This window comes from Hyla sarda, chromosome 8 (genome assembly GCF_029499605.1).
Source record: "Hyla sarda isolate aHylSar1 chromosome 8, aHylSar1.hap1, whole genome shotgun sequence".
In the NCBI taxonomy this organism is placed as follows: domain Eukaryota; kingdom Metazoa; phylum Chordata; class Amphibia; order Anura; family Hylidae; genus Hyla; species Hyla sarda.
In genome coordinates this window covers 228,747,460-228,765,845 of record NC_079196.1, presented here as the reverse complement: position 1 = coordinate 228,765,845, position 18,386 = coordinate 228,747,460, and the positions used below count along the sequence as shown (strand labels likewise).

The 18,386-nt window shown below is 52.6% G+C and overlaps 1 protein-coding gene across 1 annotated transcript in view; it reads right to left on the bottom strand.

Annotated features, from left to right (window-relative positions):
• The window catches only part of TRIM69 (tripartite motif containing 69), a 33,457-nt gene extending 15,082 nt beyond the window's left edge, over positions 1-18,375 (bottom strand). Inside the window, exon 1 of the mRNA XM_056533857.1 lies at positions 18,234-18,375. The gene's annotated coding sequence lies outside the window, so the exon portion shown is untranslated. The remainder of the gene's footprint in view (positions 1-18,233) is intronic.
• Between the last annotated feature and the right edge of the window lie 11 nt (positions 18,376-18,386).

The following is an 18,386-nucleotide window of genomic DNA, read 5'->3' as shown; positions in this document are numbered from 1 at the left end:
GCAGGAGGAGGGGAGACAAGGGGCAGGAGGAAGGGAGGGTGAGGATAGCAGGGGCAGGAGGATGGGAGGGTGAAGGATAGCAAGGGCAGGAGGAAGGGAGAGAAGGGGCAGGAGGAGGGGAGGATGAGGATAGCAGGGGCAGGAGGATGGGAGGGTGAAGGATAGCAGGGGCAGGAGGAGAAGAGAGAAGGGGCAGAAGGAGGGGAGGGCGCGGATAGCAGGGGCAGGAGGAGGAGAGAAGGGGCAGAAGGAGGGGAGGGCGCGGATAGCAGGGGCAGGAGGAGGAGAGAAGGGGTTGGAGGAGGGGAGGGTGAGGATAGCAGGGGCAGGAGGAGGAGAGAAGGGGCAGGAGGATGGGAGGTTGAGGATAACAGGGGCAGGAGGAGGGGAGGGGGAGGATAGCAGGGGGAGGAGGAGGAGAGAAGGGGCAGGGGGAGGGGAGGGGGAGGATAGCAAGGGCAACAGGAGGGAAGAGAAGGGGCAGGAGAAAAGGAGGAGGAGGAGAGAAGTGGCAGGAGGAGGGGAGGGGGAGGATAGCGAGAGCAACAGGAGGGAAGAGAAGGGGAAGGAGGAGGGGAGGACGAGGATAGCAGGGGCAGGAGGAGGGAGGATAGCAGGGGCAGGAGGAGGAGAAAAGGGGCAGGAGGAGGGGAGGGGGATAGCAAGGGCAACAGGAGGGAAGAGAAGGGGCAGGAGGAGGGGAGGGTGAGGATAGCAGGGGAAGGAGGAGGGGAGAAGGAGCAGGAGGAGGGGAGGGGAACATAGCGAGGGCAACAGGAGGGAAGAGAAGGAGGAGGGGAGGGGGAGGATAGCGAGGGCAACAGGAGGGAAGAGAAGGGGCAGGAGGAGGGGGAGGGCGAGGATAGCAAGGGCAGGAGGAGAAGGGGCAGGAGGAGAAGGGGCAGGAGGAGGGGAGGGGGAGGATAGCAGGGGCAGGAGGAGGAGAGAAGGGCGAGGAAAGCAGGGGCAGGAGGAGGAGAGATGGAGCAGGAGGATGAGAATAGCAGGGGCAGGAGGAGAAGAGAGAAGGGGCAAGAGGAGGGGAGGGGGAGGCTAGGGAAGGGAACAGGAGGGAAGAGAAGGGGCAGGAGGGGGGATGGGGAGCATAGCGAAGGCAACAGGAGGGAAGAGAAGGGGCAGGAGGAGGGGAGGATAGCAGGGGAAGGGGCAGGAGGAGGGGAGAGAAGGGGCAGGAGGAGGGGAGGGGGAGGATAGCAGGGGCAGGAGGAGGGGAGAGAAGGGGCATGGGCAGGAGGAGGGGAGAAAAGGGGCAGGAGGAGGGTGAGAATAGCAGGTGCAGGAGGAGGGGAGGGGGAGGATAGCAGGGGCAGGAGGAGGGGAAGGGGAGCATAGCGAAGGCAACAGGAGGGAAGAGAAGGGGCAGGAGGAGGGGAGGGGGAGGATAGCAGGGGCAGGAGGAGGGGAGGATTGCAGGGGCAGGAGGAGGGGAGGATGGCAGGGGCAGGAGGAGGAGAGAAGGGGCAGGAGGAAGGGATGGGGAGGATAGCGAAGACAACAGGAGGGAAGAGAAGGGGCAGGAAGAGGGGAGGGGGAGGATAGCAGGGGCAGGAGGAGGCGAGAAGGGGCAGAAGGATGGGAGGGGGAGGATAGCCGGGGTAGGAGGAGGAGAGAAGGGCGTGGATAGCAGGGGCAGGAGGAGGAGAGATGGAGCAGGAGGATGAGGATAGCAGGGGCAGGAGGAGAAGAGAGAAGGGGCAGGAGGAGGGGAAGGCGAGGATAGCAGGGGCAGGAGGAGGAGAGAAGGAGCAGGAGGATGGGAGAGAGGAGGGGAGAGAAGGGGCAGTAGGAGGGTAAAGAAGGGGAGAATGAGGATAACGGGCAAGAGGAGGGGAATGAAAGGGCAATAAGAGGGGAGGTTAAGAATAGCAGGGGCAAGAGGAGGGGGAGCAGAAGCATGAGAAGGGGAGGGCGAGGATAGCAGGGGGAAGAGGAGGGGAGATAAGGGGCAAAAGGAAGGAAGAGGATGGGAGGGGCAAGAGAAGGGGAAGGTGAGGATAGAAGGGGCAAGAGGAGGGGGAGCAGGGGCAAGAAAAGGGGAGGATGAGTAGAGCAGGGGAACAAAGAGGGGAAAGAAGGGGCAAGAAGAGGGGAGGGCAAGGATAGCAGGGGCAAAAGGGGGCTAGAGGAGGGTAGAGAAGGGGCAGAAGAAGGGTATAGAAGGGGAAAGAGGATGAAAATAGTAAGGAGAGCAGTGGCAAGAGGAGGGGAAAAAGGGCAATAAGAGGGGAGGTTGAGGATAGCAGAGAAAAGAGGACGGGGGACAGGGGCAGGAGGAGGGGAGGGCGATGATAGCAGGGGGAAGAGGAGAAGAGAGAAGGGACAAGTGGAGGGGAGAAAAGGAACAGGAAGAGAGGAAAGAAGGGGCAACAGGAAGGGACAGAAGGGGCAACAAGTGGGGTGAGCAGGGGCAAGAGGAGGAGAGAAGAGGGGCAGAAAATAGAGAAAACCAGAGGATGGGGGAATGTACAGTGAGTCTAATAGGGAAATCTACAAAGAGGGAGGAGATACAGGAGGAGCAGAATACAGTGCAGAGAGGAGGAGATACAGGAGGAGGAGAATACAGTGCAGAGAGGAGATACAGGAGGAGGAGAATACAGTGCAGAGAGGAGGAGATACAGGAGGAGGAGAATACAGTGCAGAGAGGAGGAGATACAGGAGGAGAATACAGTGCAGAGAGGAGGAGATACAGGAGGAGAATACAGTGCAGAGAGGAGGAGATACAGGAGGAGCAGAATACAGTGCAGAGAGGAGGAGATACAGGAGGAGAATACAGTGCAGAGAGGAGGAGATACAGGAGGAGAATACAGTGCAGAGAGGAGGAGATACAGGAGGAGCAGAATACAGTGCAGAGAGGAGGAGATACAGGAGGAGGAGATACAGGAGGAGAATACAGTGCAGAGAGGAGGAGATACAGGAGGAGCAGAATACAGTGCAGAGAGGAGATACAGGAGGAGCAGAATACAGTGCAGAGAGGAGGAGATACAGGAGGAGCAGAATACAGTGCAGAGAGGAGGAGATACAGGAGGAGAATACAGTGCAGAGAGGAGAAGATACAGGAGGAGGAGATACAGGAGGAGAATACAGTGCAGAGAGGAGGAGATACAGGAGGAGAATACAGTGCAGAGAGGAGGAGATACAGGAGGAGAATACAGTGCAGAGAGGAGGAGATACAGGAGGAGGAGAATACAGTGCAGAGAGGAGATACAGGAGGAGGAGATACAGGAGGAGAATACAGTGCAGAGAGGAGGAGATACAGGAGGAGGAGAATACAGTGCAGAGAGGAGGAGATACAGGAGGAGAATACAGTGCAGAGAGGAGGAGATACAGGAGGAGGAGAATACAGTGCAGAGAGGAGGAGATACAGGAGGAGGAGATACAGGAGGAGAATACAGTGCAGAGAGGAGGAGATACAGGAGGAGGAGAATACAGTGCAGAGAGGAGGAGATACAGGAGGAGAATTCAGTGCAGAGAGGAGGAGATACAGGAGGAGGAGAATACAGTGCAGAGAGGAGGAGATACAGGAGGAGGAGATACAGGAGGAGAATACAGTGCAGAGAGGAGGAGATACAGGAGGAGAATACAGTGCAGAGAGGAGAAGATACAGGAGGAGAATTCAGTGCAGAGAGGAAGAGATACAGGAGGAGGAGAATACAGTGCAGAGAGGAGGAGATACAGGATGAGAATACAGTGCAGAGAGGAGGAGATACAGGAGGAGAATACAGTGCAGAGAGGAGGAGATACAGGAGGAGAATACAGTGCAGAGAGGAGGAGATACAGGAGGAGCAGAATACAGTGCAGAGAGGAGGAGATACAGGAGGAGGAGAATACAGTGCAGAGAGGAGGAGATACAGGAGGAGAATACAGTGCAGAGAGGAGGAGATACAGGAGGAGCAGAATACAGTGCAGAGAGGAGGAGATACAGGAGGAGAATACAGTGCAGAGAGGAGGAGATACAGGAGGAGCAGAATACAGTGCAGAGAGGAGGAGATACAGGAGGAGGAGAATACAGTGCAGAGAGGAGGAGATACAGGAGGAGAATACAGTGCAGAGAGGAGGAGATACAGGAGGAGCAGAATACAGTGCAGAGAGGAGGAGATACAGGAGGAGAATACAGTGCAGAGAGGAGGAGATACAGGAGGAGAATACAGTGCAGAGAGGAGGAGATACAGGAGGAGCAGAATACAGTGCAGAGAGGAGGAGATACAGGAGGAGGAGAATACAGTGCAGAGAGGAGGAGATACAGGAGGAGAATACAGTGCAGAGAGGAGGAGATACAGGAGGAGCAGAATACAGTGCAGAGAGGAGGAGATACAGGAGGAGCAGAATACAGTGCAGAGAGGAGAAGATACAGGAGGAGAATACAGTGCAGAGAGGAGGAGATACAGGAGGAGAATACAGTGCAGAGAGGAGGAGATACAGGAGGAGCAGAATACAGTGCAGAGAGGAGGGGATACAGAAGGAGAATACAGTGCAGAGAGGAGGAGATACAGGAGGAGGAGAATACAGTGCAGAGAGGAGGAGATACAGGAGGAGAATACAGTGCAGAGAGGAGAAGATACAGGAGGAGAATTCAGTGCAGAGAGGAAGAGATACAGGAGGAGGAGAATACAGTGCAGAGAGGAGGAGATACAGGATGAGAATACAGTGCAGAGAGGAGGAGATACAGGAGGAGAATACAGTGCAGAGAGAAGGAGATACAGGAGGAGAATACAGTGCAGAGAGGAGGAGATACAGGAGGAGCAGAATACAGTGCAGAGAGGAGGAGATACAGGAGGAGGAGAATACAGTGCAGAGAGGAGGAGATACAGGAGGAGAATACAGTGCAGAGAGGAGGAGATACAGGAGGAGCAGAATACAGTGCAGAGAGGAGGAGATACAGGAGGAGAATACAGTGCAGAGAGGAGGAGATACAGGAGGAGCAGAATACAGTGCAGAGAGGAGGAGATACAGGAGGAGGAGAATACAGTGCAGAGAGGAGGAGATACAGGAGGAGAATACAGTGCAGAGAGGAGGAGATACAGGAGGAGCAGAATACAGTGCAGAGAGGAGGAGATACAGGAGGAGAATACAGTGCAGAGAGGAGGAGATACAGGAGGAGAATACAGTGCAGAGAGGAGGAGATACAGGAGGAGCAGAATACAGTGCAGAGAGGAGGAGATACAGGAGGAGGAGAATACAGTGCAGAGAGGAGGAGATACAGGAGGAGAATACAGTGCAGAGAGGAGGAGATACAGGAGGAGCAGAATACAGTGCAGAGAGGAGGAGATACAGGAGGAGCAGAATACAGTGCAGAGAGGAGAAGATACAGGAGGAGAATACAGTGCAGAGAGGAGGAGATACAGGAGGAGAATACAGTGCAGAGAGGAGGAGATACAGGAGGAGCAGAATACAGTGCAGAGAGGAGGGGATACAGAAGGAGAATACAGTGCAGAGAGGAGGAGATACAGGAGGAGGAGAATACAGTGCAGAGAGGAGGAGATACAGGAGGAGAATACAGTGCAGAGAGGAGGAGATACAGGAGGAGCAGAATACAGTGCAGAGAGGAGGAGATACAGAAGGAGAATACAGTGCAGAGAGGAGAACATACAGGAGGAGAATACAGTGCAGAGAGGAGGAGATACAGGAGAATTCAGTGCAGAGAGGAAGAGATACAGGAGGAGGAGAATACAGTGCCGAGAGGAGGAGATACAGGAGGAGAATACAGTGCAGAGAGGAGGAGATACAGGAGGAGGAGAATACAGTGCAGAGAGGAGGAGATACAGGAGGAGAATACAGTGCAGAGAGGAGAAGATACAGGAGGAGAATACCGTGCAGAGAGGAAGAGATACAGGAGGAGGAGAATACAGTGCAGAGAGGAGGAGATACAGGAGGAGAATACAGTGCAGAGAGGAGGAGATACAGGAGGAGAATACAGTGCAGAGAGGAGGAGGTACTGGAGGAGCAGAATACAGTGCAGAGAGGAGGAGATACAGGAGGAGCAGAATACAGTGCAGAGAGGAGATACAGGAGGAGCAGAATACAGTGCAGAGAGGAGGAGATACAGGAGGAGCAGAATACAGTGCAGAGAGGAGGAGATACAGGAGGAGAATACAGTGCAGAGAGGAGAAGATACAGGAGGAGGAGATACAGGAGGAGAATACAGTGCAGAGAGGAGGAGATACAGGAGGAGAATACAGTGCAGAGAGGAGGAGATACAGGAGGAGGAGATACAGGAGGAGAATACAGTGCAGAGAGGAGGAGATACAGGAGGAGAATACAGTGCAGAGAGGAGGAGATACAGGAGGAGGAGAATACAGTGCAGAGAGGAGGAGATAGAGGAGGAGAATACAGTGCAGAGAGGAGGAGATACAGGAGGAGAATACAGTGCAGAGAGGAGGAGATACAGGAGGAGCAGAATACAGAACAGAGAGGAGGAGATACAGGAGGAGGAGATACAGGAGAATACAGTGCAGAGAGGAGGAGATACAGGAGGAGAATACAGTGCAGAGAGGAGGAGATACCGGAGGAGAATACAGTGCAGAGAGGAGGAGATACAGGAGGAGCAGAATACAGTGCAGAGAGGAGGAGATACAGGAGGAGCAGAATACAGTGCAGAGAGGAGAAGATACAGGAGGAGAATACAGTGCAGAGAGGAGGAGATACAGGAGGAGCAGAATACAGTGCAGAGAGGAGGGGATACAGAAGGAGAATACAGTGCAGAGAGGAGGAGATACAGGAGGAGAATACAGTGCAGAGAGGAGGAGATACAGGAGGAGAATACAGTGCAGAGAGGAGGAGATACAGGAGGAGCAGAATACAGTGCAGAGAGGAGGAGATACAGGAGGAGCAGAATACAGTGCAGAGAGGAGGAGATACAGGAGGAGAATACAGTGCAGAGAGGAGGAGATACAGGAGGAGCAGAATACAGTGCAGAGAGGAGAAGATACAGGAGGAGAATACAGTGCAGAGAGGAGGAGATACAGGAGGAGCAGAATACAGTGCAGAGAGGAGGGGATACAGAAGGAGAATACAGTGCAGAGAGGAGGAGATACAGGAGGAGGAGAATACAGTGCAGAGAGGAGGAGATACAGGAGAATACAGTGCAGAGAGGAGGAGATACAGGAGGAGCAGAATACAGTGCAGAGAGGAGGAGATACAGGAGGAGGAGAATACAGTGCAGAGAGGAGATACAGGAGCAGAATACAGTGCAGAGAGGAGGAGATACAGGAGGAGGAGAATACAGTGCAGAGAGGAGGAGATACAGGAGGAGGAGAATACAGTGCAGAGAGGAGGAGATACAGAAGGAGAATACAGTGCAGAGAGGAGGAGGTACAGGAGGAGCAGAATACAGTGAAGAGAGGAGGAGATACAGAAGGAGAATACAGTGCAGAGAGGAGGAGATACAGGAGGAGAATACAGTGCAGAGAGGAGGAGATACAGGAGAATACAGTGCAGGGAGGAGGAGATACAGGAGGAGAATACAGTGCAGAGAGGAGGAGATACAGGAGGAGCAGAATACAGTGCAGAGAGGAGGAGATACAGGAGGAGCAGAATACAGTGCAGAGAGGAGGAGATACAGGAGGAGAATACAGTGCAGAGAGGAGGAGATACAGGAGGAGCAGAATACAGTGCAGAGAGGAGAAGATACAGGAGGAGAATACAGTGCAGAGAGGAGGAGATACAGGAGGAGCAGAATACAGTGCAGAGAGGAGGAGATACAGGAGGAGCAGAATACAGTGCAGAGAGGAGAAGATACAGGAGGAGAATACAGTGCAGAGAGGAGGAGATACAGGAGGAGCAGAATACAGTGCAGAGAGGAGGGGATACAGAAGGAGAATACAGTGCAGAGAGGAGGAGATACAGGAGGAGGAGAATACAGTGCAGAGAGGAGGAGATACAGGAGAATACAGTGCAGAGAGGAGGAGATACAGGAGGAGCAGAATACAGTGCAGAGAGGAGGAGATACAGGAGGAGGAGAATACAGTGCAGAGAGGAGATACAGGAGCAGAATACAGTGCAGAGAGGAGGAGATACAGGAGGAGGAGAATACAGTGCAGAGAGGAGGAGATACAGGAGGAGGAGAATACAGTGCAGAGAGGAGGAGATACAGAAGGAGAATACAGTGCAGAGAGGAGGAGGTACAGGAGGAGCAGAATACAGTGAAGAGAGGAGGAGATACAGAAGGAGAATACAGTGCAGAGAGGAGGAGATACAGGAGGAGAATACAGTGCAGAGAGGAGGAGATACAGGAGAATACAGTGCAGGGAGGAGGAGGTACAGGAGGAGAATACAGTGCAGAGAGGAGGAGATACAGGAGGAGAATACAGTGCAGAGAGGAGGAGGTACAGGAGGAGCAGAATACAGTGCAGAGAGGAGGAGATACAGAAGGAGAATACAGTGCAGAGAGGAGGAGATACAGGAGGAGAATACAGTGCAGAGAGGAGGAGGTACAGGAGGAGCAGAATACAGTGCAGAGAGGAGGAGATACAGGAGGAGGAGAATACAGTGCAGAGAGGAGGAGATACAGGAGGAGAATACAGTGCAGAGAGGAGGAGGTACAGGAGGAGCAGAATACAGTGCAGAGAGGAGGAGATACAGGAGGAGCAGAATACAGTGCAGAGAGGAGGAGATACAGGAGGAGAATACAGTGCAGAGAGGAGGAGGTACAGGAGGAGCAGAATACAGTGCAGAGAGGAGGTAATGTGGCAGAGAGGCGCCGTTAAGAGAGGTAACAATTGCTGCCAAGCCTCCAGCGTAATAATTGCGTATATATAATGACTTTGATGTTTCTGGCGCCCCCGATCACATTCCTTGTGATTTATCATTCCAGGAGTTGATACATCGCATATAACCTGATCACACACATCATCACAGGGGGTTAAGCTAAAGGGCGCCCCCGACTGTGTAACGTGACTCCCAGATAGTTTTTCACTGTCTGCACGGCTGCTCCTAATAGTGAACGTGATGCAACATAAAAAAGTTACAAGATTCTGCCGAAATCTGAGTTTTGGAAATAGGGGGCCATAACTTGATCTCATAAATAACTGAACCAATGAGAACATTTCCCAAAATTAGTTTCAGGTCAGATTAAATCAGTCGTTCAATTTCATTCGGAGGCTGATATGGAAGTGTTTCTGAAAAAGTCCCGTAAGACCCTGTGAGGTCTCCAAGGACGGTCTCCAACCCCGGTCAATCTCCTTATTACCAAGAAAGCGTAAGAGATGACAAAGTGACAGAAACACATACGGACTAAGGGGGAGATTTATCAAAACCCGTCCAGAGGAAAAGTTCCTGAGTTGCCGATAGCAACCAATCAGAAGGCCTCTGAAAAATGAAAGAATTGATCTGATTGGTTGCTATGGGCAACTCAGCAACTTTTCCTCTGGACGGGTTTTGATAAATCTACCCCTAAAATATTATTTATGTTTTATAAATTTAGAAAAAGTCCAAAAATATCATTCCCAATATAAGTAGTGACACCCTATCAGCACCAAATATTTGTATTTAAATAAAACTTAAAAAACAAACTTACACCAAGAATTGAACTTGAATAAAATATTAACAAAAACCAGTAACAATATCCAGGAATAACAAGTTCTGTAGAACACAAATCATTGTTACATAAATTTTAATAAAAAAAACATAATTTAAACATTTTAATTTTATTAAGATTTTAAAAACATTGTGCTCGATGGGCCGTAAATTCCTAGCCACAGTGGTAGATCCACGTGTCCGTATGATAATGGCGCCGTATAAATGCTTGTCACAAAACAATACGGCAATTTTTGGTGGCACTAATTTTTTGAGTGCACAATGCTATAAGCAATAATAATTTAAATTGTCACATGGACACAGACTGAGGTATAATGGTGCAGAACAACATGCCAATTTTTGGTGAAAATTTGATGCAACCTAATGAGTGAGATGACGCCCGAGACCCGCTGACGTCTGAACGAGAGGGTAATTGACCTCTCCCAGCACCAGGATTAACATTACTGAGGATCTGTGAATGATGAAGGTCGGAGATTTACACATTGTAGCAGCAAATCCAGCAATAAACAGTCACCATGAGAAATGTTCTTCTCTATAAAACATATGTTTAGCCTCTTCTATTACTATTGCTCTCACCCTGCCTCTCCTATAACCCCCATCCTCCTCCCACTATGACTATAATCCCCATCCTTCTCCCACTATGACTATAATCCCCATCCTCCTCCCACTATGACTATAATCCCCATCCTCCTCCCACTATGACTATAACCCCCATCCTCCTCCTATGACTATAACCCCCATCCTCCTCCCACTATGACTATAACCCCCGTCCTCCTCCTATGACTATAACCCTTGTCCTCCTCCTCCTATGACTATAACCCCCGTCCTCCTCATATGACTATAACCCCCGTCCTCCTCCTCTTCCTATGACTATAACCCCCGTCCTCCTCCTCCTATGACTATAACCCCCGTCCTCCTCCTCCTATGACTATAACCCCCGTCCTCCTCCTCCTCCCATGACTATAACCCCTGTCCTCCTCCTCCTATGACTATAACCCCCATCCTCCTTCTATGACAATAACCCCCGTCCTCCTCCTCCTATGACTATAACCCACATCCTCCTTCTATGACAATAACCCCCGTCCTCCTCCTCCTATGACTATAACCCCCGTCCTCCTCCTATGACTATAACCCCCGTCCTCCTCCTATGACTATAACCCCATCCTCCTCCTATGACAATAACCCCCGTCCTCCTCTTCCTATGACTATAACCCCCGTCCTCCTCCTATGACTATAATCCCCGTCCTCCTCCTCCTATGACTATAACCCCCGTCCTCCTCCTATGACTATAACCCCCGTCCTCCTCCTCCTTTGACTATAACCCCCATCCTCCTCCTCCTATGACAATAACCCCCATCCTCCTCCTATGACTATAACCCCCGTCCTCCTCCTCCTATAACCCCCGTCCTCCTCCTCCTATGACTATAACCCCTGTCCTCCTCCTCCTTTGACTATAACCCCCGTCCTCCTCCTCCTATGACTATATCCCCCGTCCTCCTCCTCCTATGACTATAACCCCCGTCCTCCTCCTCCTATGACTATAACCCCCGTCCTCCTCCTCCTATGACTATAACCCCCGTCCTCCTCCTATGACTATAACCCCGTCCTCCTCCTCCTATAACTATAACCCCCGTCCTCCTCCTCCTATGACTATAACCTCCATCCTCCTCCTCCTATGACTAAAACCCCCGTCCTCCTCCTCCTTTGACTATAACCCCCGTCCTCCTCCTATGACTATAACCCCCATCCTCCTCCTATGACTATAACCCCCGTCCTCCTCCTCCTATGACTATAACCCCCGTCCTCCTCCTCCTATGACTATAACCCCCGTCCTCCTCCTCCTATGACTATAACCCCGTCCTCCTCCTCCTCCTATGACTATAACCCCCGTCCTCCTCCTATGACTATAACCCCCGTCCTCCTCCTCCTATGACTATAACCCCCGTCCTCCTCCTCCTATGACTATAACCCCCGTCCTCCTCCTATGACTATAACCCCGTCCTCCTCCTCCTATGACTATAACCCCCGTCCTCCTCCTCCTATGACTATAACCTCCATCCTCCTCCTCCTATGACTAAAACCCCCGTCCTCCTCCTCCTTTGACTATAACCCCCGTCCTCCTCCTATGACTATAACCCCCATCCTCCTCCTATGACTATAACCCCCGTCCTCCTCCTCCTATGACTATAACCCCCGTCCTCCTCCTCCTATGACTATAACCCCCATCCTCCTCCTATGACTATAACCCCGTCCTCCTCCTCCTCCTATAACTATAACCCCCGTCCTCCTCCTATGACTATAACCCCCGTCCTCCTCCTCCTATGACTATAACCCCCGTCCTCCTCCTCCTATGACTATAACCCCCGTCCTCCTCCTCCTATGACTATAACCCCCGTCCTCCTCCTCCTATGACTATAACCCCCGTCCTCCTACTATGACTATAACCCCCGTCCTCCTCCTCCTCCTCCTATGACTATAACCCCCGTCCTCCTCCTCCTATGACTATAACCCCCGTCCTCCTCCTCCTATTACTAGAACCCCCATCCTCCTCCCACTATGACTATAACCCCCGTCCTCCTCCTCCTCTTATGACTATAACCCCCGTCCTCCTCCTATGACTATAACCCCCGTCCTCCTCCTATGACTATAACCCCCGTCCTCCTCCTCCTATGACTATAACCCCCGTCCTCCTCCTCCTATGACTATAACCCCCGTCCTCCTCCTATGACTATAACCCCATCCTCCTCCTATGACAATAACCCCCGTCCTCCTCTTCCTATGACTATAACCCCCGTCCTCCTCCTATGACTATAATCCCCGTCCTCCTCCTCCTATGACTATAACCCCGTCCTCCTCCTATGACTATAACCCCCGTCCTCCTCCTCCTCCTATGACTATAACCCCCGTCCTCCTCCTCCTTTGACTATAACCCCCATCCTCCTCCTCCTATGACAATAACCCCCATCCTCCTCCTATGACTATAACCCCCGTCCTCCTCCTCCTATAACCCCCGTCCTCCTCCTCCTATGACTATAACCCCTGTCCTCCTCCTCCTTTGACTATAACCCCCATCCTCCTCCTCCTATGACAATAACCCCCATCCTCCTCCTATGACTATAACCCCCGTCCTCCTCCTCCTATAACCCCCGTCCTCCTCCTCCTTTGACTATAACCCCCATCCTCCTCCTCCTATGACTATAACCCCCGTCCTCCTCCTCCTATGACTATAACCCCCGTCCTCCTCCTTTGACTATAACCCCCGTCCTCCTCCTCCTATGACTATAACCCCCGTCCTCCTCTTCCTATGACTATAACCCCCGTCCTCCTCCTCCTTTGACTATAACCCCCGTCCTCCTCCTCCTATGACTATAACCCCCGTCCTCCTCCTCCTATGACTATAACCCCCGTCCTCCTCCTCCTATGACTATAACCCCCGTCCTCCTCCTCCTATGACTATAACCCCCGTCCTCCTCCTATGACTATAACCCCGTCCTCCTCCTCCTATGACTATAACCCCCGTCCTCCTCCTCCTATGACTATAACCTCCATCCTCCTCCTCCTATGACTAAAACCCCCGTCCTCCTCCTCCTTTGACTATAACCCCCGTCCTCCTCCTATGACTATAACCCCCATCCTCCTCCTATGACTATAACCCCCGTCCTCCTCCTCCTATGACTATAACCCCCGTCCTCCTCCTCCTATGACTATAACCCCCATCCTCCTCCTATGACTATAACCCCGTCCTCCTCCTCCTCCTATGACTATAACCCCCGTCCTCCTCCTATGACTATAACCCCCGTCCTCCTCCTCCTATGACTATAACGCCCGTCCTCCTCCTCCTATGACTATAACCCCCGTCCTCCTCCTCCTATGACTATAACCCCCGTCCTCCTACTATGACTATAACCCCCGTCCTCCTCCTCCTATGACTATAACCCCCGTCCTCCTCCTCCTATGACTATAACCCCCGTCCTCCTCCTCCTATTACTAGAACCCCCATCCTCCTCCCACTATGACTAGAACCCCCATCCTCCTCCTCTTATGACTATAACCCCCGTCCTCCTCCTATGACTATAACCCCCGTCCTCCTCCTATGACTATAACCCCCGTCCTCCTCCTCCTATGACTATAACCCCCGTCCTCCTCCTCCTATGACTATAACCCCCGTCCTCCTCCTCCTATGACTATAACCCCCGTCCTCCTCCTCCTATGACTATAACCCCGGTCCTCCTACTATGACTATAACCCCCGTCCTCCTCCTCCTATGACTATAACCCCCGTCCTCCTCCTCCTATGACTATAACCCCCGTCCTCCTCCTCCTATGACTATAACCCCCGTCCTCCTCCTCCTATGACCCCCGTCCTCCTCCTATGACTATAACCCCCGTCCTCCTCCTCCTATGACTATAACCCCCGTCCTCCTCCTCCTATGACTATAACCCCCGTCCTCCTCCTATGACTATAACCCCCGTCCTCCTCCTCCTATGACTATAACCCCCGTCCTCCTCCTCCTATGACTATAACCCCCGTCCTCCTCCTATGACTATAACCCCCGTCCTCCTCCTCCTTTGACTATAACCCCCATCCTCCTCCTCCTATGACAATAACCCCCATCCTCCTCCTATGACTATAACCCCCGTCCTCCTCCTCCTATAACCCCCGTCCTCCTCCTCCTATGACTATAACCCCCGTCCTCCTCCTCCTATGACTATAACCCCCGTCCTCCTCCTATGACTATAACCCCCGTCCTCCTCCTCCTATGACTATAACCCCCGTCCTCCTCCTATGACTATAACCCCCGTCCTCCTCCTCCTATGACTATAACCCCCGTCCTCCTCCTCCTATGACTATAACCCCCGTCCTCCTCCTCTTCCTCTTCCTATAACTCCCGTCCTCCTCCTATGACCTATGACTATAACCCCCGTCCTCCTCCTCCTATGACTATAACCCCCGTCCTCCTCCTCCTATGACTATAACCCCCATCCTCCTCCTATGACTATAACCCCGTCCTCCTCCTCCTATGACTATAACCCCCGTCCTCCTCCTCCTATGACTATAACCCCCATCCTCCTCCTATGTCTATAACCCCGTCCTCCTCCTCCTCCTCCTATGACTATAACCCCCGTCCTCCTCCCCCTATGACTATAACCCCCGTCCTCCTCCTCCTATGACTATAACCCCCGTCCTCCTCCTCTATGACTATAACCCCGTCCTCCTACTATGACTATAACCCCCGTCCTCCTCCTCCTATGACTATAACCCCCGTCCTCCTATGACTATAACCCCCGTCCTCCTCCTCCTATGACTATAACCCCCATCCTCCTCCTCCTATGACTATAACCCCCATCCTCCTCCTCCTCCTATGACTATAACCCCCGTCCTCCTCCTCCTATGACTATAACCCCCGTCCTCCTCCTCCTATGACTATAACCCCCATCCTCCTCCTATGACTATAACCCCCGTCCTCCTCCTCCTATGACTATAACCCCCGTCCTCCTCCTCCTATGACTATAACCCCCATCCTCCTCCTATGTCTATAACCCCGTCCTCCTCCTCCTCCTCCTATGACTATAACCCCCGTCCTCCTCCCCCTATGACTATAACCCCCGTCCTCCTCCTCCTATGACTATAACCCCCGTCCTCCTCCTCTATGACTATAACCCCGTCCTCCTACTATGACTATAACCCCCGTCCTCCTCCTCCTATGACTATAACCCCCGTCCTCCTATGACTATAACCCCCGTCCTCCTCCTCCTATGACTATAACCCCCATCCTCCTCCTCCTATGACTATAACCCCCATCCTCCTCCTCCTCCTATGACTATAACCCCCGTCCTCCTCCTCCTATGACTATAACCCCCGTCCTCCTCTTCCTATGACTATAACCCCCGTCCTCCTCTTCCTATGACTATAACCCCCATCCTCCTCCTCCTCCTATGACTATAACCCCCGTCCTCCTCTTACTATGACTATAACCCCCATCCTCCTCCTCCTATGACTATAACCCCCGTCCTCCTCCTCCTATAACCCCCGTCCTCCTCCTCCTATGACTATAACCCCCGTCCTCCTCCTCCTATGACTATAACCCCCGTCCTCCTCCTCCTATGACTATAACCCCCGTCCTCCTCCTATGTCTATAACCCCGTCCTCCTCCTCCTCCTATGACTATAACCCCCGTCCTCCTCCTCCTATGACTATAACCTCCATCCTCCTCCTCCTATAACCCCCATCCTCCTCCTATGACTATAACCCCCGTCCTCCTCCTATGACCTATGACTATAACCCCCGTCCTCCTCCTCCTATGACTATAACCCCCGTCCTCCTCCTATGACTATAACCCCCGTCCTCCTCCTCCTATGACTATAACCCCTGTCCTCCTCCTCTTCCTATGACTATAACCCCGTCCTCCTCCTCCTCCTATGACTATAACCCCCGTCCTCCTCCTCCTATGACTATAACCACCGTCCTCCTCATATGACTATAACCCCCGTCCTCCTATGACTATAACCCCCGTCCTCCTATGACTATAACCCCCGTCCTCCTCCTCCTATGACTATAACCCCCGTCCTCCTCCTCCTATGACTATAACCCCCGTCCTCCTCCTCATATGACTATAACCCCCGTCCTCCTATGACTATAACCCCCGTCCTCCTCCTCCTATGACTATAACCCCCGTCCTCCTCCTCCTATGACTATAACTCCCGTCCTCCTCCTCCTCCTATGACTATAACCCCCGTCCTCCTCCTCCTATGACTATAACCCCCGTCCTCCTCCTCCTATGACTATAACCCCCGTCCTCCTCCTCCTATGACTATAACCCCCGTCCTCCTCCTCCTATGACTATAACCCCCGTCCTCCTCCTATGACTATAACCCCCGTCCTCCTCCTCCTATGACTATAACCCCTGTCCTCCTCTTCCTATGACTATAACCCCCGTCCTCCTCCTCCTCCTATGACTATAACCCCCGTCCTCCTCCTCCTCCTATGACTATAACCCCCGTCCTCCTCCTCCTCCTATGACTATAACCCCCGTCCTCCTCCTCCTCCTATGACTATAACCCCCGTCCTCCTCCTCCTCCTATGACTATAACCCCCGTCCTCCTCCTCCTATGACTATAACCCCCGTCCTCCTCCTCCTATGACTATAACCCCCGTCCTCCTCCTCCTCCTATGACTATAACCCCCGTCCTCCTCCTCCTCCTATGACTATAACCCCCGTCCTCCTCCTCCTCCTATGACTATAACCCCCGTCCTCCTCCTCCTCCTATGACTATAACCCCCGTCCTCCTCCTATGACTATAACCCCCGTCCTCCTCCTCCTATGACTATAACCCCCGTCCTCCTCCTCCTATGACTATAACTCCCGTCCTCCTCCTCCTATGACTATAACCCCCGTCCTCCTCCTCCTATGACTATAACTCCCGTCCTCCTCCTCCTATGACTATAACCCCCGTCCTCCTCCTATGACTATAACCCCCCTCCTCCTCCTCCTATGACTATAACCCCCGTCCTCCTCCTCCTCCTATGACTATAACCCCCGTCCTCCTCCTCCTCCTATGACTATAACCCCCGTCCTCCTCCTCCTCCTATGACTATAACCCCCGTCCTCCTCCTCCTCCTATGACTATAACCCCCGTCCTCCTCCTATGACTATAACCCCCGTCCTCCTCCTCCTATGACTATAACCCCCGTCCTCCTCCTCCTATGACTATAACTCCCGTCCTCCTCCTCCTATGACTATAACCCCTGTCCTCCTCCTCCTATGACTATAACCCCCGTCCTCCTCCTCCTCCTATGACCCCCGTCCTCCTCCTCCTCCTATGACTATAACCCCCGTCCTCCTCCTCTTCCTATGACTATAACCCCCGTCCTCCTCCTCCTCCTATGACTATAACCCCCGTCCTCCTCCTCCTATGACTATAACCCCCGTCCTCCTCCTCCTCCTATGACTATAACCCCCGTCCTCCTCCTATGACTATAACCCCCGTCCTCCTCCTCCTATGACTATAACCCCCGTCCTCCTCCTCCTCCTATGACTATAACCCCCGTCCTCCTCCTATGACTATAACCCCCGTCCTCCTCTTCCTATGACTATAACCCCCGTCCTCCTCCTATGACTATAACCCCCGTCCTCCTCCTATGACTATAACCCCCGTCCTCCTCATATGACTATAACCCCCGTCCTCGTCCTCCTCCTCCTCCTATGACTATAACCCCCGTCCTCCTCCTATGACTATAACCCCCATCCTCCTCCTATGACTATAACCCCCGTCCTCCTCATATGACTATAACCCCCGTCCTCGTCCTCCTCCTCCTCCTATGACTATAACCCCCGTCCTCCTCCTCCTATGACTATAACCCCCATCCTCCTTCTATGACTATAACCCCCGTCCTCCTCCTCCTCCCATGACTATAACCCCCGTCCTCCTCCTCCTATGACTATAACCCCCGTCCTCCTCCTCCTATGACTATAACCCCCGTCCTCCTCCTCCTTTGACTATAACCCCCGTCCTCCTCCTCCTATGACTATAACCCCCGTCCTCCTCTTCCTATGACTATAACCCCCGTCCTCCTCCTCCCCCTCATATGATGAGCAGGGTATCATGGATCAGTCCATTATTAGCCACGCCCCCTCTGTCTCCGCCCACAGGTCTCAGCATTAGTTTTCTAGCTGCAGTCACCTGATCAGTCTGGAGGCCACACGGTTGCTAGGCAGCAGGACACGCCTACTGTAGCGTCCATCTATTCGCTTATTAATTCTGTAGCTGTCACTCAGAACAGGGCCCCGCCTCTCAGTCTTGGATTGGTTGAGGGGGTTTTCTCCGAGGAGTGAC